The 22,900-nt window shown below is 46.4% G+C and overlaps 1 protein-coding gene and 1 long non-coding RNA gene across 5 annotated transcripts in view; one reads left to right on the top strand and one right to left on the bottom strand.

Moving 5' to 3' along the window:
- Nucleotides 1-12,005, bottom strand: part of LOC106728957 — a 33,027-nt gene extending 21,022 nt beyond the window's left edge. For all 4 annotated transcript variants that reach the window (XR_001365229.2, XR_004311738.1, XR_004311736.1 and 1 more), the window contains exons 1-3: nucleotides 11,895-12,005; nucleotides 4,308-4,522; nucleotides 1,250-1,343 (exon numbers count right to left, since the gene is read on the bottom strand). This is a non-coding gene — a long non-coding RNA (uncharacterized LOC106728957). The remainder of the gene's footprint in view (nucleotides 1-1,249; nucleotides 1,344-4,307; nucleotides 4,523-11,894) is intronic.
- Nucleotides 12,006-12,395: 390 nt separating this feature from the next.
- MAP3K14 (mitogen-activated protein kinase kinase kinase 14) overlaps nucleotides 12,396-22,900 on the top strand; it is a 40,139-nt gene continuing 29,634 nt past the window's right edge. Inside the window, exon 1 of the mRNA XM_032457423.1 lies at nucleotides 12,396-12,522. The gene's annotated coding sequence lies outside the window, so the exon portion shown is untranslated. The remainder of the gene's footprint in view (nucleotides 12,523-22,900) is intronic.

Raw genomic sequence — 22,900 nt, 5'->3', positions numbered from 1 at the left:
AATTAGGCATCAAGTGGTATGGGACGCTGGAACAAGAACACCTTCACTGTTACGTGTCTGACCCTTTCTACAGGTGATGAAATAAAAAGGTTTACAGAAAAGGATAGGGGGGTTGCTGATAACATACAAAGCCTGGGATATGAAAGGAAGAGGCAGAGAGCTTCCCATCCCTCTCCAGCAGCACAGGAGGAGATGGAGATTTTTCTAGAAGGATGAAAACTATCTGGAGGGACTGCTAAACTGAGTGTCTGAATGCCAACTGATGGGAAGATTGAGTAGCGTGACTGCAGGCAAAAAGGAGGTGATCTGAATGGCTTTGGAGATTTTAGGAAGAGGCTTTTTGTAGCCTGTGGTTCATTCTGTGACTATGATGATGCAACACTTTTCGGCAAGTGTATGTAAGTGCTTATAACCCCCTTCCCCTCCTCTATGCCCATTCCCTCCCTCCCTGGAGCCACAGAGGAGAACCCTGGGTAGGAGGGACTCATTCTGCCTTCATGTGAAATGTCTATGCATTTATTTATTAATTTCTTTCTTCAGCAAAGATTTTCAAGCACCTGTTCCAGACCCTGATAAAACAACTGTCATCAGGTTGGGGGTATAGCTCAGTCATAGAACACATGCTTACTTAGCATGCACAAGGTCCTGGATTCAATCCTTAGTACCTCCATTAAAAAAAAAATTGTAATCAAGGTAGATGCAGTATCTCCCCTCATGGAGTGTACAGTCCAATGGGGACAATTAAATGATGCCACAACAGTGTGGGATAAAGTGGTATGTGGGCAGAAAAAAGAGGGAACACTAAGGAAGCACAGATGAGGGGCCCATCAGTGAGACCTGAGTGTTAGGGAGGAAGTCAAGTCTAATGAAGCCCAGAGGGTGACAATGGCTTAATCAAATGACAAAACCTCAGACTCAGAGAGACTAATTTTCTCCAAGATCACACATCTAATGACGGTCACCAACTCAGTCCCATCTCTATAAACTGATTTTGTTTGAATCCTGACTTTGCCACTTTCTAGCTAAGTGCCCTCAGGTAAGTTACCTAACTTCTCTGTGCCTCAGTTTCCTCATTTGTAAAATAAAGAAATAAGAAAGAAATCTGCCTCATTGGGCCGCTTGGAAAAAGTAAATGCATTGGTACAGCAATTCTCAAAGGGTGGTCCAGGGACCACTGGGAGTCCCCAGGACTGTCTGGGGGTTCAAGAGGTCAAAACTACTTTCATAGTAATAGTAAAACATTACTTACCTTTATTGCCTTCCAGTGTTTTCCAGAGACCATATGATATGTGACATCACAACAGATTGCAGAAGATGTGTGAATTCAGCTATCTTCGATGAAACTAGACATTACAGGGAATTGCAAAAATATTTTTTAAAATGTCATCCTTTTCACGAAATATTTTTTATTTTGGAAAATAACGGTTATTTTCACAACTGATGTGATTTGGATTAACATGTAATGGGTTTGTTAGTATTTTAAATGGATGCATAGTTTACATTTTTTCTCAATTTTAATTTCTAATACCTTAAATATTGATAAATATCCCAGCAATGGGCTGGAGTCACTGGCTTAGGAGAGCTGATTGTGCACATCTTTCTCCTTTCACATTCGGTTACGTCAGGTGGGAATCTTAAAATTGGCCACAGTGGAAGTACTTACACCATGGGAACTGGCAAGTACTACAAATCAGGATTTTTTTCTCCCACAGAGCCAGTTATTCAACATCACAGCACCAAATATTATCCACAGAAACAAAAGCTCTTTGGGGAGGGAGGGGGTCTTCAAAAACTTGAGTGAGCCAAAAAGTTTGAGAAGCACTGAGTTACTACTTTCAAAATGCTTAAATCGGTGCCTGGTACATGGTGGGTCCTTAGTAATTAATGATCAGCAGTTAATTTCCATCAGATCTCAAAACGCAAGGATTTAATCATTAATGCATGGCCTTATTTTTTTTGTTTCTCATTTTCCAAGCTCTCAGATGCTCCTTTGTGGCCCACAGCCCTGCTTGCCACCACCCCCAACCTCATCCCTCTTATCATCCTAGGTTCTCTGCCCCAGGGCCTCGAGGCACCGCCCACCCTCTGACCACAGCCCACAACCTCTGCCCATCTACTTGGCAGAAAGAGCTCATTTGTGAAATGTCAATTTGTTTATATTTGCAACCACCAAGCTAATTGTTTGTGTGTTTAGCTGACAAGCCGTGGGTGATTACAGTCCCACTAGTGGTTGTGGAGATCATTCAGAAGGTTTTGGCTTTGAGATCGCCACAAAGACTTACTTGGGTCTGATTATTTCATCATATTACACTTTAAAGAGCATTGTTTAGCAAGCCTCAAACAGATTATAAAAATTTGACTAAGGGTGCTGCATGAATGCCTCTGGCGGAGGCGTTTCCAAATATCTCCAGAGCCAGCAATGACAAAGAGGTTGGGGTATCTGGGGAATTCAAGTGAAAGAGATTTTCTGAGAGAATGCAAATCAGTAACAGTTCATCAAAAACAGAATGAAACAAACATTCACAATCAGAGAAGCTCAGTGAAATCTAACCATAAGAATTACCAAGTAAATTATAAATGATAAACAAGCTGCCTAGGAAGAAACATGGAGGCAAGGCCATTTCAATACCAAAGATGGGTGAGGAAACAAAAATCAACATCAAATACAGTATAAAGAGCCTCATCTCTTCTCCTGGCTTTGTTTCCATCAGTGATTTCCTAACCTCAGTCACTGGGATGTCACCTTCATGGGTTTTTGCCACCTCTGAATTCCCACCTATGTTATTTCTTTAACATTCTTCTCTAAATGGACTTACCTTTTTTTTTTTTTTTTGAACTTAAATTATTTTGAAAGGAACCTTCATATTTTGACTGTAGGTGGAAAATCTATGTAAAACTAAATTCAATAAAAACCAAACATTACTATTAAACTCTAGCTAGACTCTGGGGCCTGCCAAAGAATCTAACCTGAGACCAACATTCTGGGTCTCAAAGAGATTAACAAGTATTAGAGAGCGGTAGTATTAAAGACATACTGGCACTAAAGTGAGACTTTCTCACCAAAGTGAGATTTCCTTCTTGACTTCATCAGAAGAGTTGAAAGGAAGTGTGACTCACTTCTAGGGATTTATCCTGTGGCTCTCCTCCACTGTGGAATGGCAGCTCTGTGATGCAAGGACTGGGTCGGTCATGCTCACTACTCTATGCCCCAACCCCCCGTGCCCAGAGTGGGCCTGGTGCGTAGCAGATGCTCAATAAACATTTGTTGAATCCATGGATTAATTAATATGAAAAATGAAATAGGTATAAGAATATTTACTGCAACAGTTCTTATAATAGGAAATGGTTAGAAACAGTAAGTCCATCTATAGGGGACCAGGTAACTTATACACCAGCCATATACAATGGAATAGGATGAGGCAGCTCAGTACCTACAATATGGAACTCACTGATATGGCAAGTGAAATAAACAAAGTACAGAGCTGTTGTGTAAAGCATGTTTCCATAAATTGTTTAAAAAGGGGCTGTATGAATTTATGCATTTGTAGATGCATAAAACATATCTGGAAAAATACCCAAGAAACTGTGTATTTTTGAATGGTTGCTTCAAAATCAGGGAATCTGGGGCCAGAGGTGGGAGAAACACACTCTTCTGAAATTCGTAGTAAGTGCACACATGAATTATTCAAGGAATAGACAAATCTGAAAAAAAAAGAACTGGAAACAGAAGAACTTTCTCAGCATGTGATCCAGTGTTGCTGGGAGCTATGGGCCACCACACACTGTCCAGTCACCACTGGGGAGTCATGTGCCCACTGTGGGTCTACAGGAAAGCTCTGCCCAGATGGCACAGATCTTGTGAAAGCACTCGCATCTCCACAGACTGACATCTGTTCTAATCTCTGAATCTTAACACCTGAGTTTTTCCCTCCACCTAATTTTTTGAGCATCTTTTATCTTAACTAGGTAAAATATATCTTGGTTCTGACTGGTTCATCAGTACAGGAGCCACTCAGTCCTTGGCTGACATTTCCAACATCTTCTCCAGTCCATTAAGTCACTCATCTCCTTCCATGGCTGTTCCCAGGCAAGGATCCCTTTCTTGGGAAATAGGAGTGGCGTTCTCAGCTGACCTAGGCTACAGACCTGTCTTTCTCTACTGTTTCCATGTGTTACACAATCCCTCATAAGCATAAACTCATTATCCATCATATACTAGGTGCCTGACACAGTGTGATTTCATTCTGGGGCCATTTTTCACTGTTGGGAATTCTCAAGTTGGATAAATTTTATAAATCTTGCCATACCAGTCAATATTGCATCTAACAGAAAACCAACTGCAGTGACTTCATCAGGTACCCAGGAGCTGGAGGTCAGCAGTCCCTGGGAGGTGGGAAGTCCTTGGTTGTATGACGGTTCCACGAGGCCATCTGAGGCTCAAAGACCATCTAGCTTTCTGCTCTGCCATCAGGGAATGAAATTTTCATGCTTATGCTCAAACACTGGCTGCTACACCTCCAGGCTGAAGAAGGGCGATAAGACAAGGGACAAAAGACAAAAGGACATGTGTCAGCTGGGCTGGTCCTCCGTAGCAAGTTTTCCTAGAAGCCCCACCCAGAGACTTCATGTCCATCTCACTGGCCAGAATTCTGTCACCTGGCCATACTAGCTGCAAGGGAGTCCAGGAAGCATTTAAAATTGAGCAGTTACCACAGTGAACAAAATTAGAATTCTGATCTTAAAGAAGGATAGCAGGATACCCTGTGAGTGAAAGACATTATTTTAAGCTAATATTATGTTAGCTACCAGAATGCATAGTTTATCCACCCTGCTAGATAAGGGAAGGGAGGAAAGATGTATTTCATTCATTTTTATATCTTTCACACTTCTAGCATTGAATTCAAGTTGAATGAGAGACGTATTTGGTGGAACAGTTAGGGAGTAAGGTTAGATACCTAAGATAGAACCTGGGAAGCCACTAGGAACAGACTTCTGAAGTGATGGAGCCACAGCAGGTTCTTGATCTGAGGAATGGTTTTTGAGCCAATTCAGTTCAACACACATTTACCAAATACCAACTCACTGCATGGTGATTAAAAGCTGTCTCAGGGTGCTTGCTAAGTGTTAGAGAAGAGGCAGGCAATGAACTGGGAAATGCAGTGCTTTGAGATAAAGCATTTCATCGGGGCCTTGAGGGAATGGGTGGGATTTGATGGTTAGAGGCAGGAGAGTCGCATTTCAGTCTGCAGGACAGCCTGTGGTCTGGATGCACAAGATGCTAGGAGGTTTGGGGCAATGGTAAGTAGTACAGAAGAGTGTCTGCTGGGAAGTTGTAAAAATTAGGAGCAAAAAAAGTTAAGTGGGGGCTGGACTGTGGGGGTCTTGAGAGCCAGATAACAAGCTTGTACTTTATCAGGAGACAATGGGGAGCCACTGAGAGTTTTGAGCAAGGAAGTAACAGAACAGAGTAGGAAGACTCAGAATGAAAATGACAGGAAGCAAGAGGAAACAGCAAGACATCACAAGGGCACTGGCAGAAAGGGGAGCCAAACGGAGGGCACAGACACAAAGGGCATTACAGAGAGAATCAACATGGCTGAAGGTGAGGTGGCAAGAGGAGGGAATGAAGACTCCTGAGGCTGATGGTGATGTCACCAGTAGAAAGAGGTGGGCAAGGAACAGGTTTGGAGGACCACGTAGAGTTGGAGATGACAGGTGGCTAGAGAGTGGAAATGCCCTACAGGCCCCTGGGAATTACAGTTTGGAGCTCAGGATCAAGGTCAGAGCTGAAGGTGTTAATTTGAAAGTCAATAGTCAAGAAGGATAATTGATGGGGCCAGACGCACCCCAGATACACTATAACCAAAGCTGACATTCCTCTTCTCCCAGAACCTGTCTCCTCCTATGACTTTTGACTTCAGCAGTATCATCCCAGACTCACTCCTCCCATCCTCCATCCACACCCTACCATCCAACTTATTTTCTCAATTCTGAATCTCTCTGTATTTTGCTAACCTGTCCTGGGTCCCCATCCCCTTGCCCTGCCCTAGTCTAGCCCTCCATGATATCTCACCTGGATTCAAAGCCCCCAAGCAGCCTCCCACTCTGTAGCCTGCTCCACCACCCCAAACCTTTCATAATGCAGACAGAAAAATGTTTCTAAAATTGCGTTCTAGGAATGTTATGTCTTTTCCCCAGCCTAGCCTACTAAATATGGCCTACAAGGCCCACCGCAATCCAGATCACAGCCTACAGGGCCAGACTGAGGCTCTCTTTCACCTCATCCCTCACATCCCACACCCAGTTCCCCAAATGTGCCTTGTTGTGCCCCTTGTCTCAATGGCTTTGCACATGTTATTCCTTCTACCTGAATGTTTTTCCTACCTCATTCATCTGGCTCACTGCTAGTGTGCTTGGCAGAAATTGGCTCAAGCACAACCTCCTCCAGGAAGCCTTCTTTGATCTCTTCTATGTGTTCTTACCTCACCCAGGACATTCTACCCTCCACATTATATTGCAACTTTGCCTGTCTCCTCTTTGAGGGCAGGCCTTATGACTCATTCATCTCTCTGTGTTACCAGGAGCCTAGTCAATGCCTGGCACACACTATGTTTAATGAATTAATGTTTACGGAATGACTGAATGAAGTCAGGACTGGATGAGAATTCCAAGGGAGAAAGTGCAGAGAAGTGGGGGGCTTAGGACTAAAACTTGGGGGTGTGCCTCAATCTTTGAGAATGGGAGAAGGAAACCGAAAGTAAAGTATCTGTGAAGCCTCAGGAAGAGATCGGGCAAGAGAATACCACTGACCTTTTTATTGTCTCCATAGTTTTACCTTTTCCAGAAATGTCATATAGTTGGAATCATACAGTATATAACCTTAGATTGTCTTCTTTCTCTTAGTAATACGCATTTAAGTCTTCTAAGTAATATGCATTAAAGTCTTTTCACGCTTGGTAGCTCATTTCATTTTAGCACTGAATAATATTTCATTGTCTGGATATATCACAATTTATTTATTTATTACTATGGAGACAGTAAAACTATCAGCGGCTGCCAGGGTTTGGGGGTGGCAGGATGGGAGAAGGAAAGAATGAATAGGCAGAGCACAAAGGAGTTTTAGGGTAATGAAAGTAGTCTGTATGATATTATAATGATGGATACATGTCATCATACATTTGTCCAAACCCACAGAATGTACAACAGCAAGGGTGAATCCTAATTTAAACTGTGGACTCTGGGTGATTATGATGTGTCAATGTAGGTTCATCAGTAGTAACCAAGGTGCCTCTCTGGTAGGGGATGTTGATAATGGGGGAGGCTATGCACGTGTGAGGGTGGGGAGTAGATGGAAAATCTCTGTACCTTCTGCTCAATTTTGCTGTGAACCTCAAAATGCTCTAAAAAAAAGTTGTCTTCAGAAAATGCCAGTGATTGCCAGGAATATTTCTCCTCTAACTCTCCTTCACCTTTCAGTCTCAGTTTAGTTCCCCAGGGAAGCCTTTTCTGAGCCCCCTCCACTAAGTTAGTCCCCCCTCATTCTCTTGCATCCCATATCTGTGACGGTCCTAGGCTACTGCCCTCCCATCCAGTCCTCATATTCCCTGCTTAGCACTGCAGCTGACTGACCTCTGCAGGTCCTGGGCCAATGAGAGGCTCTGGCAGGAGACCAGAGGGTGGAAGGTAGAAGGAAAGGATAATCTTTGCCTCAGTGGAAGTGGATTGTCTCTCCTCTGTGGTTCCACCTTCTTCCAAGTGACCCTGGCCCTCAGCCACTGATTATACTGCTTTGACCTCAAGTCCCTCCAACCCAAGGCTAATAGTGGATTTCTGGTTACCTCACCATCTTCTCCTGAGCTTCTCAGCTCTTCCATCCTCTGTGTAACCCACCCCTTGCATTAAATTTCATGTTTAAAAACTAAGAGTGAGTTCTGCTTCCTTGGTTGGGCCCTGCCTGATACAGTATGCCCTGTCCATCCTCTCATCATCCTCATCATGACTTAAGTCCTCATCTGTAGTCACTTGTTCAAAGTCTGCCCACCCACTAGATAGGAAGCTCCCTAAGGGCAGGGCAGGGCCTGGAGGGCCGGCACTCCCTCCCCAGGGCCTGATTGGTAGGTGCTCAGAGCATCACATCTGTGCCTGGCAGCAGGTGGAGCTGAGACAAAGTCATCTGAATCAAAAGCAATTAGTAAGTGTCACAGAGAGAGGGGCTGGTGGGCAGAAACCAGACTGCAGCAGGTACATGCAAGTGGGAGATGAACCAGACCCCAGGGGTACCAAGAAGTTTGGAGGCTGAGAGGGAAAAGAAGGTTATAGTGTAGGGGAAAGCCAGGACAGGGGAAGGGTTTTTTTTCTTTACTAGTCTGTTTTTAGGCTGGAGGAGACTTGACCACATTTGGAGGTTGAGAAGAAAAAGTTAAAGGGGAGGAGTTGAAGGGCAGGAGATGTGGGAACATTGAGGCTGGAACACATGATCCACCAGAAGTTTTGAGGATGGTGTCAAGAGACCAGAGGCAGGGAGGTGCGTTAGGAGGGGATAACCAATCAGGAAGTGAGAAGTATTGAGTCAAACCTTAACCCACAGCTCCCTAAGGCCAGGAAGGGTCTGAGAAAGGTATGCCCAGGACCTGCTCTTGGTAAGGTCATTTTTGCCCAGTGCTCCAGAGACCCCCACCCAGGCAGCTCCATCCTTTGTGGAGATGGGCAACTTTCTCCTCACCATGGCTCTTCCACTTGTCCCATAGCTCTGTGGTCCACCATGCCCCCTTTCACCTCCCCATGTGGAGCAGAATTGGTGAGGAGCAATCAGGATCCAGAATCCGCATGCAGTGGCATGCTGGTAAATGTTTAACCACCAGCTTGGGGGTAGGTAGCCCTGGTTTATACTGTTTGCCAATTTCCATGGTATAAACCCATGATGTCTGATTTCAAGCAACATGAGGTCCTGATCACAGGATAGGAAGAGAGCTCCAGCATATCACTGCCTGCATCCATTCCCTCTCCTGCCTCCCTGTTCCCTCCTTAAACCTCTGGACTGGGTGGCAGCAATGGGGCAGGTTCAAGCCCAGGAGGGCAGTGACAGCACCACAGCTGTAGCCTTGGCCAGGCCCCTCCTGGAGAAGGTAAAACTGCCTCTCCTTCAGGAACATCCACCCCCAACCCCCTCAAGTCATCTCTGATCTCAGCCTCACATCTGAGTTCTTCTCAAGCATAATTTCAGAATCGCATAAGAATCTGGGGCCTAAGATCTACAGACGCACAGATGAATCACTAGCCACTTTCTCACTAGACATGACTGGGTACCATGAACTGTGCTAAGTCAGTAAAAATCAGAATTTAATTTCCTTGCTTCCAAAGCAAACAGAAAAGGAGAAATGATCCAAGAATGGCATCCTCTCACTGATGCACAAAATTCATTCACTCTTCATCACTCTTCAACAGAAGTGAGCAATTCGCTCCTTGAAGCCCACAGTCTCTTTGCAGAGTCCTGTATGCAGGAGAACAGGAGCTCTGAGTCACACTTTGTTTGAATCCCAGGTCTTCTATTACAGCAAAGTGACCTTAGGCAAGTTAATTTTCTCTAAGCCTCAGTTTACTCATCTGTAAAATGGGGGTGATGATATTAGTACCTTTTCTATGAGGTTAGACTTCAGGGGTTCTCAACTGGGGGAAATTTTGCTCCCTTTGGGACATTTGTCAATATCTGAAGATATTTTTTATTGTTGCAACTGGGTGTAGGAGGATGGTGTTACTGGCAACTAGTGGGCAGAGGCCAGGAATACTCTTAAACATCTTAGAGTATGTAGTGACAGCCCCCCACAACAATTATCCAATCCAAAATGTTAAGAGTGCCAGGTTGGAAGACCCTGCACAGGACTGAATATTCAGAGATGTTACTACACATACTAAGCACTTAGAAATATCCAGTTTATTTTTCATAAGCTCTCAAAAAACAGAAGCTGCTATTCTTTTCAGAAGAGCACAGTCTTGCCCTTCCATTTCCAGACTTGAACCACTGGGGTGGGATGTGGAAATCTTTGATGGCTGAGAACCTAGCTCACTGCTCCAGGTGTGAGTCACCCTATAAATGTCAATTTATTTTATTTAAAGCAGAGCTGAGGCTGCACAAGTGACTCAGGGCTAGAAACTGTCTCAGGTTGTTGGCTGGGCTGGAAGGAAGTAATTTTGCCATGAAGCTCTCCTTCCAGAAGGTGCCAGCATTTCAAGGCTCAGAGACTCCACGTTGCTCAGACTGGGTGTTATGTTGTTTCTTACCTCACCCCACACACAGCGGAGCTTGAAAGGCCTGAGAAAAGTAGCTGAAACCACAAGGCCCTGCTGGTCCCAAATATCTTCCTCACTAACCTGTAGAGGTTTGTTTCCCTCCTGCAACCTGATGTGAAATTCCTTCTTGGGAGTTGTAACTTTGAGTCAACACGTTCACTCTCTCCCACTAATACACATTGTTAGTGGATAGATTTAAAGACAGAATCTTAATAGGGTGGGTGGGGTGTGCCAGGGACCCAGAGAAGTATCAAGGGAAGCTGGGTACATGGGCACTAATAGTAGTGAAGAAGGAATGGTGAAAGACAGAGAAGGCAAAGGTGAGCCAGGGGATGTCTGCAGACTCTGGCCCTGTGCCCACATCTTTCCTGAGAAGTGGTGTGCCCAGAGGCAAACAGGTGGTGGAAGAGGCAAGCCCTAAATCCAGGCTTGCTAATACTGACCTGTAACCCTCCCCATGAGTCACTGAAATGAAAACCCTGGGGTTGGAAGCAGTTTTAAGGGTCACCAGCTTCTTTCCTGCCCACCATCTCCCAAGCCAGTTAGTAGCACGGCCAGTTTATGCAACAGAGACTGTCCAGCTCCAAAGCATGGGCTCTACTGGGACCATAACCACAAATGCTTCAGTGGCCAGGCAGATGACAGAAGGTTAAGTGGTTGGGTGTAAGACAATGGCGGCAGGGGCAGTGAGGAACTGCAGGCTCTGCTCAAGTTCAAATTAAAAAAAAAAAATGGGCCAGCCAAAGAAAACTTATTTATGGCCTGAGTGAGTGGGTGAGGCCCTTAGATTGCAAGTTTTCTGTCTAAGTGAATTGTCTTCGGTATTCCCCCACAATGAAGATGTCTGTTGGGTGCAGATCTCCAGAAACAGGCTTTGGGCTATGAAGGACTGTCTGAAAAGTGATCCTGAGCAGGTTTTTTCTCTCCAACACTTCCAGAGATGGGGTAATCCTTACTTCCCCAGACAGCCCTGGATGGGGCCTGCCTAACTCTACTGCTAGGGCCACTTACCACACCTGCCTGCTGTAGACCACTGAGGAGGGTGGGGTACCCAGGTAGGAGCATATCTATTATTTTCCAAACTATTTTTTAAGTGTAGAATTTTTCTTTATTATAAATAAAATAAAAGCACACTGTGGAAACACTGGAAAATACGGAAAAGCAGAAGTTGGAAAAGAAAAAATATCCATACCTTTTCTAACCACTTCCCCCCTGCCCCCGCCCCAGACAAGCACTGTTGATACCTGGGTGCTTATTCCCCATCTCTGAAAGTGTTGGAGAAAAGACCTGCTCAGGACCACTCTTTCAAGTCCTTTTTTTTTTTTTTTTAAATAAATAAAGCTCTAGTCTTCTTCCAGGCTCCGTAAGCTGTAAACCCCGTGAGGATATGCTTCACACCACGTTGCTTCCCCGGCTTTGGAAAGAGCCAGCTGTACCCTCTCACCAGACCTACCCAGGTCTGACCTGTGTAGGCCTTTAGCTCCCCAAGCTTCTCGGGGGCAAGCACTAGAAACTTTCTTATCCTCAGAGACTACAGCGCCAGGCTCACAGTAAGTACTCACTAAAAGTGTTTCTAACCTCCCCGTCGCCCCCCGCCGCACACACACCTGCCTCAGCCGCCACGGCCTCGAGCAAAGAGAAAGCACAGCCATACCCGGGAGAGACCGCGCCTCTCTGTCTCCTAGGTAACCAGGTCTGAGGCTGGGGAGTGCCCACGCATGCGCACAATCGCCCTTCCTTCCCGTAACCTCCAGAATTTAACCCGTAAGACTGCCAGAAGTCGAGCGCGCATGTGTAGTTAAACCAACACCCCGGCCGCCTCCGCCTTCTGTCAATCCCTTCTCCGCCCAGCAATCTCTTCTCTAAAAACACTGTCCGGAAATAGTGCCCTTTTCTGGAAACGAGGCCTCGTTAACCAATCGTTGCTTGGGGCAGTAGGATGGAACTGGCTGGGGTGAGCTGGCTCATTGGTTAGATTGTGGGAGTAGGCGGGGCCAAGAGTCTAGGTTCGGCCAAAGCAAGAAGGCGCGAAGCGAGGCAAATTTGCAGCCTCCGGCGGAGGCGTGGCCCCGGGGGCGGCCGGGAAGGCGATAAGGGGGCGGGGCCGAGGTGGGGCGGGGCGACCGTGGGCCGGACGATCGTGGGCCCAGAGAACCGCGGTCGGCTACCAGCGGCGGGAGATCGTTGCCGAGGGGAGCGCTGCACTCGCTGGTGGGGGAGATCGGCGCTCGGCCGGTAGGTGACTGGGCGGGACTCCGAGCTCCGGAGCGAGGGGCAGGGGGATGGGTCGCTCCTCAGTCCGGAGCTGGGCTGAGGCCTGGCCCGCCACCCCGGAATGGTGGGGGTGGGCGGCGCGGCGGGTCAGACCCACTAGCGCGCCGGCCCTCCGCCTTGGCGGCGGGCTGCCGGCTTGCCGTCACGCTCGCTGCCAGGGCCACGGTCGCACGCCGTGCTCACCCCGCACACCCGCAGGCCGCACGCTGGCCCGAAGCGCGCGCAGGGGCGCCCTGCTTCCCCTTCCCCAACACCCGCCTTCCCCCACGCTCTGCTGCCCCTACTGCCAGGCCTGCCCCTCAAGCTCCGTTCCCTGGTTGTCTCCCAGGATGGGAACTCAGCTTGGCACCGGGCAGAAGGTGCCTAATTGCCAAATGCGTCGGATCTCTCCCACCTGCCCGGGCAGTGAAACCCTCCGGCCTTCCCTAGGAAGTTCTCAGGTCACACCCCGAGCCTGGGAGGAGAGGCAGAGCCTGCCCTTGGCACCTGGGGAGCAGTGTTGGCCACTCGCAGCATCATCTTCCTTCCCCTGACCCCTCTGTAATTTTTCTGTCCGCTCCACTTAGGACTTTATCTGTTGGCTTAGATAACTATACCATCTTGGAAACCCGTCGTGGCCCTGGCAGCCTGCAACCACCCTGCACCAGGCAGAAAGAGGCTACTTGTACAGTGCCTGGGAACCTCCTTGGTGCTGGGTTACTTAAGAAAAAGCAGTTTTTTTCCTAACTGAAGTTAAAATGTTGCTTAGTCCTAAAGGGTGGACTGGGGAATGAGTGGAGAAGAGATACAGAAATCAGTGGTGTAAATGGCAAAATTAGTTTTGCTAACTGGAGCATAATGAACATGGGTTCCTTGATTGAGAACTCTAAAAGCAATTGAAATTAACTGATAAGAGGTGGGGCCTCATACAAAATAGCAGGCTGAAGTTTATTCCAGGAAAAATGTTGAAAACCCCTTGACTAGAAACATGGTCTTTCCGAAAGATTAGAGGGAGATAGTATCCGAGCATTAGTGGTGTGTTTTTTTTACTTAGTGTCTTCATACCTGTAACCTTTTTCCTTCAGATGTCTGTGTGGATAGGACAGTATTCTCCTGTTTTAGAGGTGAGACTCCTGAGGCAAGTATATGTGGGGAGAGGGTGGTGGGTAATAGATCTTGCCTAATGCCTCATAGCTAGGACTCAGGGTGAGGACTGGAGCCTGGGCCACTGGAGTCTTTCCTAGGCTCCTTCTCCTGGACTAGGACCACATTACAGGATTTAAATGTAGGACGGAGGGAGAAGCGTGTGGTGTGGTAGTGTTTATACTCTTAACATGAGAGGACAGGTGCTTGTCTTACTTACAAAGTGGTTGGATTTACTTTCGATGTTTCTTAAGTGATGTCAAAGTCAGTTCCTTTGGTGGAGCTATGCCAGACCTCTGAGTTTTTCAGACACCTTTAAGACATCCTCGTTTATTTTGAAGGGTGTGTTGAACTTCTCAGAAGGCCTCAAAATAAAAGTAGTCTCTGACTTTAATTTTAGAAATACATACCCAGGTATATGTTCCAGTACTTTTGTGAAATCGGACAACAATAAGCTGCCAAGCTTTAGGTCATCTTCTGACTGTTTTCAGAGTATAAGGAGCAATTCTGAAGGGGGTTTTTTGCCCCTGGTATTGTCTGTTAGAGTTTGTGGGAGCGGCACCACAGGCAGAGACCCTGCCAAATGAGCAAAATTAAACAAAAATGTCTGGTTGGCCATTTCGCCTCAACAGATGGAGGTTTGGTTCCTCATTTTGGTTCTTCTCTTGAACACTGACTCCATTGTGATCAGCTTAGAGTGTTTGTATATCATTTAATGTTGAGAAGCAGGCTTGCCCTGATTGGTTGTCCAGCTCCAGGCAACTGTTGTGATTTTTTTTTTTGGTGTGTGGTAACAGTTCATCCTGGCCATGTTCTAGTGAGAGATTCGTAGAGATGTGAAAGAGGTAAAACCTAATCTGGGGTTTTTTTCTTCGTTGTTGGCACCTTCTTAAGAATGTCCTATCACTTTGGCCTGTGAAGTCACTTTTAATTTGCTATTTTTTTTCCTGTCTCAATGGAAAGCACATGAGCTTTCCTAATGCCTGCCTTGATGAAGAGCTGAGAGATTCATGCTGATTGGCTTGACAGATGTTCTTTCTGGGAGGGCAGTTAAGAAATCTTAAAACCAAATTCATTCCTAAATTAAAAGTGTAAGTCCACTTGATACACAGAGAGGCAGCATCTTTGTACCAATGGCTTCCATCATCTCAGAGCTGTTTTTTTTTTCCTGGCAAAAGGTTAAAATGCAACTAAAATTCTGCTTTCATGATTAATAAGTCACTACCGCAGTTGTGTCTGATGCTTCCTGTTTGCTCCATTTTAGTATTTCAGTTAAACTGGAAACATCTGAGCTTTGTGGGCACTTTTGATGGCACCCCGTATGAAATTGGCGGGAAGGGGGATAATTCCCTGTCAGTGGATTTGGGGAGCTCTAAGGAGAAGCCCTCTGGCCTGTGCACACCAAGCTCTCTGGGCAGGGAAAGGAGTGGGAGTTGAGCATCTTCAAGGGGAGTTTAAAGTGATGCACGTGTGAAGGCTCACATTTACTTGATGATGCTGACTGAAACGTTGAAAGCAGTAGATTAGAAATGGAAGGCCAAACGTAGGGCAAATTGTGTAGTAGAACATTTCAGTTGAGCTGAGCGAGACATTGAAGTATGTTGAATTTGGGGTCTTTGGTTCTGGCCTTGTCCCACTACTTGAGTGACAGTGCAGAGACAAAGTCGCTTTTCCTCAGTGGCCGGTGTGCCCTTTTTTGTATTCTAGTTTAAAAGCTCCCCTTCCTTTCTTGCTATTTTATAACCTTAAATCTCTTATCCTTCTGATATAAATCCCTTGAAGTTATATAGCATCAAGAGTAATAATACTTGGTAGTAGCCTTTTTTTCTATTTTCTCACAATACTCCTGTAAAGAAAGGCAGCAACAAAGATCATGAGTGTGAGCCCTGGTAAGGAGAAATAAAGTGGATGAGATTACTCAGAAAATCAGTGTCATGCCCAGAATCTAAACCCACGTTTCTTGACATCTAGTTCACTGCTTTTTCTACTAACTTACTCATGAAAGGGTGTTGTTTTTTTCCTAAAACATGTCACTGTTGCATGTAACTAAACCAGGGTAAGTGCTTAATAATAGCTGCTTATCCATCTATTTATGTTAACAGTGTTAATTAATATTAATAAGTGTTAACAATTATTTATCAGTTGATATTTATTATCTATAATAATTATTAATAAAAGTCTGAGAGATGAACAGCACATCCTCTGGGCAAGTCTTCTTATCCCCATTTTACAAATGCAGCAGAAGTTAAAGCCCAGTGTTCAAGTGATTTGAAGAGTAAGCTCATGGTGTCTCCATGTCAAATGTGGGGGTTTAGGCTGTAGGGTCAGATAGACGTGGGTCAGTCAGGTCCAGGTCTACCTGTGTGACCTCTGGCAAATCACTTCACTTCTCTAAGCATCAGGTGCCTCGTCTGAAAATACTTCGTGGTGTTGTTTTGAGTAGAAAATGAGAGAATATATGTAAAATTCTGAGCTCAGTGCCTAGCATTTAATAAGCCCCAGGACACGATGGCTGTAAATGTTGGTGGTGGTAGAAGTAATCACAGTACTAGTAGTTGCCGATTACCACTTTGACTAGACTTGTTTTCTGTAAGATGATGTCAGAAAGGGTCTGACTGCCTGACAGGCAGAGTCATTTTCTCAGCAGAACCTCCAGGGGAGCATTGCTTCTGTTGAGAGGTTTTAGCTATTAGGTTCTCCCCGTCTTACACTAAACACCATCCTCACTGGCCTCCAAGTGAGCCTGAAACTGCCCTGGCTCTGCCTGGTCAGAGTTGGTGAACCTACACCTTGCGCACCCTCCGCCCTCCCAGGACTGTGAGTGAGAGGCAGAGCTAGCCTTGCCAGGGCTCTCCTGTGTCCCCCATGTGTTGAAGTGAGTCCCAGCCTGAACTCTGGAGGGGAGAAAAGGGAAAATACTGTGTAGAATGAAGTCAACAAGGACTTATTCTTCTTTGTTTAGGAGACTAGAGGGGAAATCTGGGTTCTGTGGGGCAGGGTTCCCACCACCATGTGGCACCCTCAGCTCACCGCCCTTTCCTCTTAGAATATGTCTTTGTCACCTTCTTGCCAGTACCAGGTCTAGGGGCCCTAGATCCGCACTCAGGGACTTGCAGATTTCACTTTAAATCACCCAAGGAAAAAAAAAAAACAGTTTCACATTACATTTTAAATTCTTTTCTTCCCTTTCTTAATACAAAACAAAAATATAGGCTCCCACCAGACTGACGTTCCCTTTAAATAACATTTTGTTTTCTCTTGGGGAAGCTGTCTTCATGGCCAGAGAGTCATTTCTAAAGTGAACCTAGTTTTTAGAAAAAATAGATCACCGGATGTCAAGCCTCGTGTGGAGCTCGGTTCAGATGAAAATGAAACCAGCAGGCCTGGAACGGCAGCTCCACACTTGACTTCAGGCTGGAGGTGAGAGGCAGAGTGTGTCTGAACCCAGCTCAACAACTGGTTGGCCCCACAGACTGCATTTGATAGGTGCCTTAGTCATTTTCCAGGCAGCTTTACTTAGGTGAGCAGAGCACTTTCTCTGGAAGGTGAGTCACTGTTGCAGGGGTGTAGGTGACAGGCGATTTATTCCCCAGCACAGTCGCAGGGGAAGTCTCAAGCAGACCTTGTTGAGAGTCCTCTGCCAAAGATCATGTCATTTCAGTCTAAGGCCTTTGGGGGCAGGGATAAAGAAGCAAATGGGAGGGTCCAGGGCTTGCCGACTAACAATGATGGATCCTCTAGCGGGGGAGTGGGGTGTCATGTGAACTGGGCACGGAGCCCAGATCAGCAGTGTCACTGCACTCTTGCATCCAGCCACCTTGAGGGTGGAAAATGGCCCACTTCCAGTGATAGTCGACAAAGAAGCAGGAGGGGACCTTTGGCTTTGGGGAGCCGGGAGACCCCTCGGCAAAAATCAGAGAAATACCATACTTTGGTGTGAAGGACCTTTTGGGGAAGCCTTCCCTACGTGTCTTCCTTTTTGCCACCTGAGTTGGAAGCTCTGAAGAACTCCAGTGATAAGAAGGCTAGATTTGATCCTGGATTTCAGGAAACTTCGGAATTGCGAGCCTGCCACACTTTTAGAGCCAGTGTTTGCACTCGGAAGCAGCAGAGGGAACTCCTGGGCCACCCCTTCCACCTAGTTTCTGGTTGCTGTGCCTTCTGCTGACCCTCTTACCACTAAAGCTGCGACCAGGTGTGCATCAAGGCAAAGAGTTTGTTCAGAATGTCTGTTCTAGACCGGTGCGGTTGGCGTTGAGCTGCTGATGGTCAGGGACATCTCTAAGCAATATACAGGATCGCCCCAGCAGATGGGCTTGACTTTATTGAAGCCACAGGGGAAGAGCTAGTACTACCTTGTTTCCTTTGTCTGTCACAGACTTCTCTCCAGTCCCCTACCCACACCTCATCCATCTAGACTAGCCAGCAGTCACTGTGGGTGGGCATGGCTAAGTGACCTGAGGCCTTAACCGCTCTGTCAAGAAAGAGCTATTTGAGTTACAGCCTGGAAATGATCATTGCCGTTTGTGTCCTCCTCTACTTAACAAAAGAGAAAATGGTGACCCAAGGAAGTTGAGTGAGTTGCCCAAGGCCACACAGTTAGTTAATTGCAGAATCTGAACTAAAGTCCCTGCTCTTTTCACTGGCTCTTTTCACTGTGCTTTGCTGCCGCTGAACAAAGGAACTACTCCTGGAGCGGGAATTGTTTTAGCTAGCTCCTCCATATCCCCACCCAACTCCATCACTCTCAGCCTTTCTTCAAGCTCTGCCAGACCTAGGGAGGGGGAAGCCAGAGCAGCAGCTGCTCTGACTCTAAGAAAAAGTAAACAGAAAGCTATTTATTTGACGCTCTCTTGTACCATGAGGTTCGTGTAACCAAAAGGAGGTAAAGGTTGATAAGAAAATACAATTCTGGGCAGGGTTACCCGGAAGTCTCAAAGGTTGCCTACACTTGTAGGGCACCGTCCTACCTCACCAGGCAGTATCTTAGCCAAAGTGGAAATTCAGGAACTGCAAATGATTGATTGTGAGGCTACAAGCCCACTGGGCACCAAGAAGCTCTTCTGCATCTTTCTCCCATCAGGTTGCCCATGGCATGCAGGGGGCCAGAAGACCCAGAATAGTTGGGCGTCATTCCAGCTGGATCTATCCAGCTCCTCTCAGCAAAGAGGCTCTTTCTTGTAGGCAGGGCTTGATGTCATATCTGGATGGTGACCCCTGAGGGTGCAAAGAGCTCTTATATCTGAGAGCCACCACCCAGCTTCTGCTGACATCAGCATTTCCCTTTACCAGCCCAGAATTAGTCTTCTGGTCAATACTAGGGCTAGCTAGGGGCCTTGGGAGGAAGGGGGTTTTGCCAGCCTCTAATGAGGATGCTGTTGCCAATTAAGATTTGAAATAGACTCCTTTGGACCAGGAAGTTGGTTAGATGAACCAGGCAACTTGAGCCAATGCTCAACAGTCCCAACCCAAAGATGCTGTACTTTGAGAGGCAGGAACAGCTTTACAGAGATAAATGTAAAAGGCAGAGATATACATACCACCTCCCATCTAGCATGTATATGCAAATCTGAGCCCAGATCCATATTGTCCACTTCAGAAAGGTCATCTTCTCAAGGAACTGGAAATCATTTGGGTCTCCGGGCAGCATTTAGGAGAGGGGACGACAAAGGTGGCTTAGTAGCTGGCTTGCATGACACCTTCTTGCTAGGGTGCAGTCAGAATACAGCCCCCAAGCTGTGACCCCTTGTGCACGGAGCTGGCTTTGTTCCCTCCAGCTTACCAGGTAACTGGACCATCTGGACATTCATTTCCCAGGCCAGCCGGGCTCTCAGCCCATTGGCACTCTGTCTCTCAGGAGTAAATCAGGCATCCTTTCCCCCGATGAATATTCGCCACGTGGATCAAGCGTGCAGGCTCTAGTAGGTGCCAGCATCTGAAACAAGGACAGCTGAGGTGCTGCCCCTTGATGAGCTCGCCAGGGCAGCAGGAAGATGGACATGGAAGCAGACACGTTCCAGGTGCCAAGTCGTGAACCATGACTGTGGGAGCTGGAGGGGAGCGAGGAAGTCCCCTCAGACAGTAGCCCTCCTTTTCCAGCTCGAGTCCGAGCTCCTCAGAGGGGAGGAACCCCACCTCCCCATCCTGCAGGTGTCTGGGTACAGCACCTCTCTCATCGCAGGGCCTTGTACCACTGGTCAAATTGGAATAGGAGCTTGAGAGCAATCTGGAAACTTCAGCACTCTGGGGGAAAGGAGCACATTGGCAGAGGTGTAGGCACCGTCGGTAGAAATCTGCTCGTGCATAGTTTAGAGCAGAAGCAGACAATGAATAGTGGGCTGTTAAAGGCACAGCCAGCTTATCCTAACCTTCCAGGCTCCAACAGAGAGGGCAGTGACCACTCTGGCAGATCCGCTGTGCTTGGTGCCGCTCAGACAGAGTCGTAGGCAAATGACCCATGACAGTGCTTCTCAGTAACTGACTTCAGCATTTCAGGAAGGCCCTTCCAGAGTTACAATAGCAAAAGCTTTCAGACCTTGTCGGTCTTGGTCACCACCTGGAGCCTGGTAGCCACTAGCCGAGTATCTGTTGTTGCGTGAAAGTGCAAGACTAGAATCCACACTCTTTCTAGCCCTGCTGGCCTGAGAGAGGATGAGACGGCCATGGGCTGGTTCACGATCCCCGTCCTTTCCCAAGGAATTGGTCTGAGATCCTCTGCAAATATTCCCTGTCATGCCTCAGGTCCCAAGCCTTTTCTTCCCTTCCTGAGGAAGGACAAAAATGTGACCTTGTGTTGGAAAGGGACATGTCTTCAAGCTGCTCACTCAGGCCAATCTGTCAAAGGATGTGTAGGGCAGCATCTGAGATGAGGTTATGGTCAGGGTTCCACTGCCAAAGGGCAGAGCTGGACCATGTGCTTCCTTCCACTTACCCTACTGCGTTGGAAGCCTTGTGTGGAAAGCCGAGTTGTTTGGGTTTCTTGTTTATTCTGAAGTTCCCCAAACTAGTTCCTCAATTTCAGAACCAGTCACCAGTAACTACAATGAACTTGAAGCCTCTTCCCTCCCAGGGAGGCTGAGCCTGTCTTTATCCGTCTCTGAACACAGGTAGGCCCAGACCTTGCTTGTAATGATGACCTCAAGGCTTAACAAGATCCAGAAGTGCACTTTGACTCATCAAAGAAAGCTAGTTGTGTCTGATACGAGTTTAGTGTCGCAGGCAGTTTATGGCTCTGCGATCTTTGAAAACTGGTCGTTAATTGAATTGTACACACTGCAGCCCCCACTTAATCAGAACACTCAGTTACATCAAACACCCCAACCTGCAGATTTCAGAGACCCTTAAAATTTTTTTTACATAACATACATTAAAAATTCTTTACTGTTTATTGTGTAAAATGAAGTACACATATGTTTGGGGTTTTTTTCCTCAATACGACCACCCCCCATTCTCCTGCATCCCAATTCCATAATTGTCTCTGTGGGTCAGTGATGCCCCAGTGGCATCTTTTCTGTATGCTTTTGGCTCTCCTCACGCAAAGGTTTTGAAAGTTGAATTGAAAATGTCATTGTAACACTTTTAAAGTTTGTAGAATGCCCTATATCGGGGGCCTGGAGACAAAGTACTGACCATATTTATGAAGATAGTAACTGATGCTCAAGGCTTTGCTATTAAAAAAAAAAAAGTCAAAATAGGCTCAAGAAGCCTGGAGCCAGCTTTGTAAAATGAATGGTGAATTTGAGCTTTGTCGTGGAATTGGTCCCTGGGATGGGCCCAGCTATGCTGGACATGGGTGGGCTAGGGAACACAGGCCTGTCACATGTTCAGCTTGGAGTCTTTGCTCCCCACTACCATTTTAAAGTTGCTTTATCCAGAACATAGGCTGGCTGTGTTTATGCTTCCTAACTGAGATGCTTCCTCCTGGGTCAGTCCTTTGGTTTCTCACCAACAAACCTTTGGCTTGTGGCAGCTTCTGCACTTGGGTCCCCATTTTTTAAAGCTTGGATCATTTGAAAGTGGATATAGTGTCATGGTTAAGAGTATAGACTTTGACATAAAAGAGTCTCATGTGCAAATCCTGATGCTGCCACTCCCTTGCAGTGTGACCTTGGCAAATTACTTGATCTGCTGAGCCTCAATTTATTCCTCCATGTAAGGGGAATGATACTAGAATTATTATGAGGATTCAAGAAATAATGCATACCTAATAGAGAGCAAACATTACCTAATGTACCTAATACATAGCAAACAATAATAGCTGCCATTATTATTTTTATTATTATTGGCAATCAGCATATAATTACATGTATGCATATAGCAGCAGTTTGTTGAAAACACCCAAAGATGTTCACAGGACAACTGTTTTCAGCTCTAACTGCCAAGGAATGCTGGGTCCTGGTTCATAATGCACTGGCGGGTCATTCTTCATTCCATCCACTGCTGAGGCACAACCAGCAGAGAGAGGCTGGATGGTGTATGCAGAATGCTCTTCAAAGAACATCCCCCTTCATGGGTGGTCCTTTTCTTGCTCACCGATTCTGCCTCTCTGCTCTCAGGGTTCTCCCCTTCCGCTTGGACAGTCCCTGTTCCAGACCTTCCTCCTGACATGGGCTGCTGGCTGGTGGGTTTCAGCTCTGCACAGTCCAGGACTGTCAAACAACTGGCACTTCCAGTCACAGAAAGGACTGCTTGTAACAGCTTCCCTCTCACTGGAGGTTCTGCTAATGTTTCTAGAGCACCCACTGCACTGGGCGTTTAAACATTGTTTCTTGTATTTAATTGTCTGTAAACTCCTGTAATGTAGATTTGAGGATCCTGGTTTAACAGACGAGACACCTGAGTCTCAGAACAAGTGATCTGCTGGTGATTACACACCAGAATGTTGAGACTTAAGTTTCGAACTCAGATATTTTGACTCTAAGGCCATCCTATTAAGTAGCTGGATGGCCCTCCCTCAGGATTATTAAGTGATATGTTGGAATAAATGACTCCTAGGGCCCTTCTGATCCCAAGGTCATTTTGTGATTCCTTTATCATCTATTTATTCATACACCCATTCTCCCCAACTAGATTATAAGCACCTTGAGGGCATGGACAGTCTTTCTAGCTAATAACTAATATTGTGTTTGGTAACCACCTGTCCTTAACTGATGGATGCTGCCTACTTCCCTGACACATAGAAACAGGAGAGAAGAGAGGGCCCACTAAGAAAAGGGTC

Source organism: Camelus ferus, chromosome 16, assembly GCF_009834535.1.
Source record: "Camelus ferus isolate YT-003-E chromosome 16, BCGSAC_Cfer_1.0, whole genome shotgun sequence".
NCBI classification, from domain to species: Eukaryota; Metazoa; Chordata; class Mammalia; order Artiodactyla; family Camelidae; genus Camelus; species Camelus ferus.
Note: the sequence above shows the minus strand (reverse complement) of the source record. Positions and strands in the feature narration are given on the sequence as shown.